This window comes from Babylonia areolata, chromosome 4, assembly GCF_041734735.1.
Source record: "Babylonia areolata isolate BAREFJ2019XMU chromosome 4, ASM4173473v1, whole genome shotgun sequence".
In the NCBI taxonomy this organism is placed as follows: domain Eukaryota; kingdom Metazoa; phylum Mollusca; class Gastropoda; order Neogastropoda; family Buccinidae; genus Babylonia; species Babylonia areolata.
The window spans coordinates 25,368,202-25,375,701 of record NC_134879.1 but is presented as its reverse complement, the minus strand read 5'-3'; positions in this window follow the sequence as shown (position 1 = coordinate 25,375,701).

Below are 7,500 nucleotides of genomic sequence, written 5' to 3'. Positions count from 1 at the left end.
GCGCCAGATCCTACTCTTTTCTATCACCTACCAACTCTGGGTCGAATATATGACAATGAAATCAACTGAGCTTTGATCTACAAGACTGATTCAACATACGTCTTCAGAGTTTCGAACGTATCGACATCACCTCCCCCCCCCCCCTTCCTCCTCAACCTTTGTGTGTGAGTGTGCGCGCGAGCGTCTGCATGTGTGTTTGTGTCCGTGCGTGCGTGTGTGCATGTGAGGGGTTTTCCTCTTCTTCAGAACCTCGGCAATCTGTCATTGCACAGACAGAAGTGTGCATGGTTCATCGCTGAACAACGCGAATTGTCTCTTCCTGAACTGCCTGGATGTCCAGGTTTGTATGGTACCTTGTATATAAAGACGATACTGTATATAAAGATGCTAAAGATTTGGGCTCGAGCTTTCGGATGTCCATGTCTCCACTGCACAGACATATGCAAGAGACCAGATCTATGCTACCATTAATCGAATTAAGACGGGCGCAATAGCCGAGTGGTTTAAGCGTTGGACTTTCAATCTGAGGTCCCGGGTTCGAATCACAGTAACGGCACCTGGTGGGTGAAGGGTGGGGATTTTTCCAATCTCCCAGGTCAACATATGTGCAGACCTGCTAGTGCCTGAACCCCCTTCGTGTGTATACGCACGCAGAAGATCAAATACGCACGTTAAAGATCCTGTAACCCATGTCAGTGTTCGGTGGGTTATGGAGACACGAAAATTCCCAGCATGCATGAACCACGACAGAGTCATTGGCAAGTCGATGATGGTCGTGTAACGGAAAGAAGAAGAAGACACACACTAGTTTCAAGTTGCATGTTTTAATTATCCTTTCACTCCTGTTGGAGTATGGAGGATTACTGCAAAATAATCTTTTCGTGCCCAGAACAAACATTTCCAAATACACAACACTGTCACATAAAAGTTGAGAAAACACAAAAGTCTTTTAACTCCAAAAGTATAGCTAGGCAACATTTGCAAATCTAATCATCTTACTTACAGCTAAAATGACTTTTTTTGGCCTCTTTGAGCATATAACAAAAATTAAAAACCGATTTTGGAGACAAATAGTTTAGGAAAATATCTATTTCGTAACTGATCATAACTGGGACATTCCATTTTAAAATGAAACTCATCACCAATCACAGACATTTTACAAACCTTACAAAGCCGTGTCTCTCGTGGTATGCCTTTGTGTCTCCCTGTTTCTATTTCCAGCTTATGGTTACTACTTCGAAATCTGAAGAAGCTGATAACGTAATTATCAGGCATTTGACATTATTTTTCTCTACCAATTCGATAAAACAAACAAGCCAACGAGAAGACAAGCCGACGAGAAACCAACCACGTCTCCACAGCAGCTCTCACAAACTGCTTGAATTCCCGTGAAAACCGAAACGATTTCATTACTTCCTGAATGCGCCAGCTGGGCACTAAGTTCAGAGTAGCATAGACCTGGGTGATCACAGACCTAGTGGAACATAAGGATGACCTTTTTTTTTCTCGTGCTGGAAGAAAAAAAAACCAACAGTATATAACTCTGTGACCCGGCTAGCCAGGGACCGTTCAGCAGCCCCTAGTATGATGCCGAACCCTTCAGGAAACCTTAACCATGACCATAGCAAACTACCTTTCTTTATTGGGGAAGGGGTGAGTGGTGGTAGTGGTGGTGGAGTTCCAGGAACGGGGTGGTTAGGAGACTCTAAAACTCCTCCACCGACCCAGCAGACAAGAGTGTTGCTCCAGTCTCTAGTAGTGTATTTTAATTTGGAACTTTAAACTTGACGCTTCACAAATGAAGGGGGTAATTGCCACTCGTACAGCTTTTGCTGAAATGTTGGTTACAAAGAAGAAGAAAGAAACGAAGAAAAAATAAGGATTCACCACTGCCGTTTCACTTTTGTGGACGAACCAGCTAACGAGTCATGCCAACACAAAGATGCCGTTTCATTTTTGTTGGCAAACTGACTGCCTAAAAAAAAATATATATATATAAAAATCTTGAGAATACAGTCATGGTAACGCGAACCCATCCCCCACACCCAGCCCCTCCCATCTTCCCACCCACCATCCTATATCATCCATCCCCTACCCTGATGACAAAATCCTGGGTTCCACTGGCAATGCAAGGGGAGAAACGTAAAGCCACAACGCACACAACGTTGACTTCGGACGTTCTGACTGCGTTTGATGTCGGTTTTGTCTGTATGTGTCTATCTTTAATAGATAGATAAATAATAAAAACACTGCCACGCTCAGAAAGTTGTCTGTCAAAGCGAAGCTTCTCCACTTTTTTGCTGTATATGTCTATCTTTAATTAAAAAAATTAAAAAATGTTAAACACTGCCACGCTCAGGAAGTTATCTATCCAAGCGAAACTTCTCCACTTTTGTTGTTACTGTTGTTGTTGTGACAAATCATTCTTTTGTTGTTACTGTTGTTGTTGTGACAAATCATTCTTTTATCACCGCACAGGTTCTGCAAAAGCTGCAACAGCGAAGCACAGTGTGTTTGGTACGTCATGGGGCTCTCGAATCCTCCTCTGAAAGACTACTGTCCAGACCCGTCACTGAGGGAGCGGATATTACATTCTTCTCCTTGTTGTAATCATCAGTATTATTACCATGAAAACAAATAAATAAATAATATAATAATATGACTGATAATGATATGAAAAAAAAAAAACAAGGCCCAGCTCGGAACAAGACAGGTACCTTTTCTTGCAAGTACACCGAACACTCAAGTGATCATGACGAAGCAGAAAGGCGGTTGTTGCTGTCGTTGGGTTACGCTGCTGGTCAGGCATCGATGTGGTGCAGCGTATATGGATTTGTCAGAAAGCAGTGACGCCCCCTTGCGCTACTGATAACGACTCCGATACTGCTGCCATGGTAATAAACGGCACGGCCTGAGTCGCGGGAAAGTCTTTCCCTGTTGCAATCGTCGTTTTCAGGGTCTATCGAGATGGAATGAATTTTCTGCAGGAGATCACTAACAGGTTTACAAGAATATCAATACAGAATGCATTTCATCTTCGAGAGCAGTGGACCACTTCACATCATTTCGGTCACCAGAGGTATATTTCATTTTACGTGTGTGGGAATTTCAGAGGCCCTGATTCGAACATTAATCTGATGATGATGAATTCTTGTTTAATGTCCCGTCACACACGCTAATAATAATTATAGTAATGGATACTTGTTGAGTGATTGTAGACATTTTGTTCAGTTGAGTATCGGTTTCTACATTTGAGTTATCGCTTAGGAGAAGAGGGGGAGTGGGATGAATGGTGAGTTGGGTGAAACCAGGAATTGAAGGAATTTTAAATTAATATTTATTTAAATCTAATGAGAACATCTCTGATGTTTTGTTGTTGTTGTTGGGGTTTTTTCGGGGTGGGGGGGGTGGGGGTGTTTGTTCTTGTTTTCTTTTTGACAGCTGTGAAGTACGATTCTAGTAACAGAGACGATATGAAATGCGAGTGGCAGAGACAATGATCAAGGTGCGATAAACACGACATCTCTTACCATCATAAATAATTATGTTCATGCCAAGTTTGACGACGACAGTCGATTTGACTTCCGCTTCAAAACGTTTAAAAACCTACGCAGAGTTCATACGCCTTCATTTTCACAGAGAGGGAGGGGGGGGGGGAGGGGGCAGAGAGAGGGGGGAAGGGGCAGAGAGAGGCGAAGAGAGATAGAGATATATATACAGAGGAAGGCAGACACACATCGACAGAGAGACAGACAAAGAGAGAGAGAGAGAGAGAGAGAGAGAGAGAGAGCAAAGAAGCGACACAAGGGAAGCCAACACCGTTCGGAAGATTCTGCAGGAATAGTTCTTACCTCCCTTAAATACGTGCCCGGCCCTGCTGTTCCCTGTCACCAACGTGATCGTGTGTTTTTGTGCTCTCGTTACCTGGCCGTGAAAATAAAAATATATATATACTAAGAAAAAAAAAATTAAGGATAATACACAGGTCCTGATTTTTTTAAAAGTAGGTTTGCAACTAATACAAACTGTCATCACTTAAACATGAGTGTGTGTGTGTGTGTGTGTGTGTGTGTGTGTGTGTGTGCGTGCGTGAGTGTGTGTTGGCAGGTGGACAAGCAAATGATCAAGCATATAAAAAGATCATTCTCTATTTATGAAATGACAATAATAATAATAATAATAATAAACAACTATAGTACGCATATCTTGAAGCGATAATCAGTTTTCTAGGTCTCTTAAAATTCTCACCGAAAGATGACATAATATGGTGGCAAAAAGATAATGACACAATATGGTGCCAAAATCTCCTTTTCATACATCACAGAACCTATATCCATCATTAAGGATGGGCGCACACAAAACTACAGAGAGAGATAATGCGAATACTGTATTCATTATAGGCCATAGCCCATCATGAAAGGATTACATAAACACACCAAGCACATCACAGCCATACCAAAATGTTATATATACATATCAACGGTCACGTCAAACGGAGAGGGACAGACAGACGAGACAGAGACAGGGAGACACGGAAAGAGAGGAGAGAGACAGAGACAAAGTAGGAGAGAGAGAGAGAGAGAGAGAGAGAGAGACAAAGTAAAAGTGAGATAGAGACAGAGACAAAGTAAGAGTGAGATAGAGACAGACAAAGTAAAAGAGAGACAGAGACAAAGTAAGAGTGAGATAGAGACAGAGACAAAGTAAGAGTGAGATAGAGACAGAGACAAAGTAAGAGAGAGATAGAGACAAAGTAAGAGAGAGACAAAGTAAGAGTGAGATAGAGACAGACAAAGTAAGAGTGAGATAGAGACAAAGTAAGAGAGAGACAGAGACAAAGTAAGAGTGAGATAGACAGAGACAAAGAAAGAGAGAGATAGAGACAAAGAGTGAGATAGAGACAGAGACAAAGTAAGAGAGAGACAGAGACAAAGTAAGAGTGAGATAGAGACAGACAAAGTAAGAGTGAGATAGACAGAGACAAAGTAAGAGAGAGATAGAGACAAAGAGTGAGATAGAGACAGAGACAAAGAGAGAGAGACAAAGTAAGAGTGAGACAGAGACAAAGAAAGAGAGATAGACAGAGACATAGTAAGAGTGAGATAGAGACAGAGACAAAGTAAGAGAGAGATAGAGACAAAGTAAGAGTGAGATAGAGACAGAAACAAAGTAAGAGAGAGATAGAGACAAAGTAAGAGAGAGATAGAGACAAAGTAAGAGAGAGATAGAGACAAAGTAAGAGAGAGATTGAGACAAAGTAAGAGTGAGATAGAGACAGAAACAAAGTAAGAGAGAGACAGAGACAAAGTAAGAGTGAGATAGAGACAGACAAAGTAAGAGTGAGATAGACAGAGACAAAGTAAGAGAGAGATAGAGACAAAGAGTGAGATAGAGACAGAGACAAAGAGAGAGAGACAAAGAGAGAGAGACAAAGTAAGAGTGAGACAGAGACAAAGAAAGAGAGAGATAGACAGAGACATAGTAAGAGTGAGATAGAGACAGAGACAAAGTAAGAGAGAGATAGAGACAAAGTAAGAGTGAGATAGAGACAAAGTAAGAGAGAGATAGAGACAAAGTAAGAGTGAGATAGAGACAAAGTAAGAGAGAGATAGAGACAAAGTAAGAGTGAGATAGAGACAGAGACAAAGTAAGAGAGAGATAGAGACAAAGTAAGAGAGAGATAGAGACAAAGTAAGAGTGAGATAGAGACAAAGTAAGAGAGAGATAGAGACAAAGTAAGAGTGAGATAGAGACAGAGACAAAGTAAGAGAGAGACAGAGGGAGAGACTGACAGTGACAGAGAGACACGGAGAGAGAGGAGAGAGACAAAGTTAGAGAGAGTGAGAGAAAGTGTGTGTGTGTGTGTGTGCTGTGTGCTGTGTGTGTGTGTGTGTGTGTGTGTGTGTGTTCTGGGTTTTTATCATGCAGTGTTCCTAAGGTAGCAATGTCTACCCACCCTCTCTCTCTTATTTTGTCTCTCTCCTCTCTCTGTGTCTCTGTCACTGTGTCTCTCCATTTCCTCCCTCTCTCTCTCTCTCTCTCTCTCTCTCTCTCTCTCTCTGTTGTCTCACCCCCTCACAGCAATAGCAATAACAAACAAAAACAACAACAACAAAATAACCCACTCCAAACGCACTGTACATACACCTCAATATAAAGAAGAAGAAGAAGAAAAAGGGGGAATTCCACATCAAAAAGATTCCTTTTAAAATATATAAATGCCTTTTTGCACTTTCCTCTCAATATAACTTAATATCTTAAAGCAAAAAGGTTTTATATCAAAAGACTCCTAAAAGCGCAGAGAGATCTGGAGGAGGGGGGTTGGGGGGGGGGGGGGGTGTTGTGGTTGGTGTTTTTTCTTTTTTTTTTCTTTTTTTTTGCTGTTGGTTTGGGGGGTTTTGTTGTTTTTTGGGTGGGGGTGGGGTTGGGGTTGGTGTGGGTTTTTTTGGGGGGTTTGTTTGTTTGTTTTTAAATATATTTTCTTCTAATAAACACAATAGCGGTGGAAAGCAACTGCAGGCTAGTTGACTCTGATCAATAGTCGTCACAAACCCATCACAAAGAAGCGTGTCAAGGAAAGGTTGATCATGTCTGAAGTATACGAGCAGGTTGTCGTGCCGATTTTCAGCTGTGTGCTTGCCCTGCACGATTTTGTGTGTGTGTGTGTGTGTGTGTGTGTTGTGTTGTGTTGTGTGGGGGGGGGGGTGGTGGTTGGGTGGATGTTGAGAGAGACAGAGACAGAGACCGAGAGAGACCGAGACAAGAGACATGGAGACAGAGTCTGTACGCGTAACCGTGCGTGTGTATGTGCGAGCCCCGTGCAAACGTTTGTGTATGGATATGCGCACTGATGTGCTTTCGCAGTTGACATTTCGTTCACATTCACACGCTCGTGTGGGTTCCTGTTTGTTCGTGCACTCTGTATATGACCTGCACTATGCGAGCGCGTGCCTGAGTGCATCTACCTCTTCGCGCACGTGCTAAAAAAAAATATGCGGATGGAATTTCAAACTAACCCCACCACCACCACCTCCCCTCCCAAGGTTTCAGTTCCTTTGTCACCACCATTATCCTCTTTGCAAAAATAAGTCTTAATTAAAAATAACGCATGTAAAAAGATAAAAATTAAAAAAAAACCGACGGGCCTGTCATCGTAATTAAGGTATTAATTTTAAGTAACGGGTGACAACCCATCCTTTCAGACACCACCACCACCACCACCACCACCCCAATCCGCCCCCTACCCCTTCTCCCTCTGTTTTCGTCAGACCCATTATTCAAAGATTTTGGAGAAGACAGAGAAGAAGAAGAAGAAGAAGAAAAAACAAACAAACAAAGAATGTGTTGTCACTGATTTACGCATAAAAGTGTCCGCATTAATTACAATTGCTCACCGGTTACTTGGCATTTTATAAAATAAAGTGCAGATTATGGAGCAGTTAAAGATCCTACTATAGCCTTTTACGGCCACTGAGTCCAACGGGGTCTGCACAGCACAGG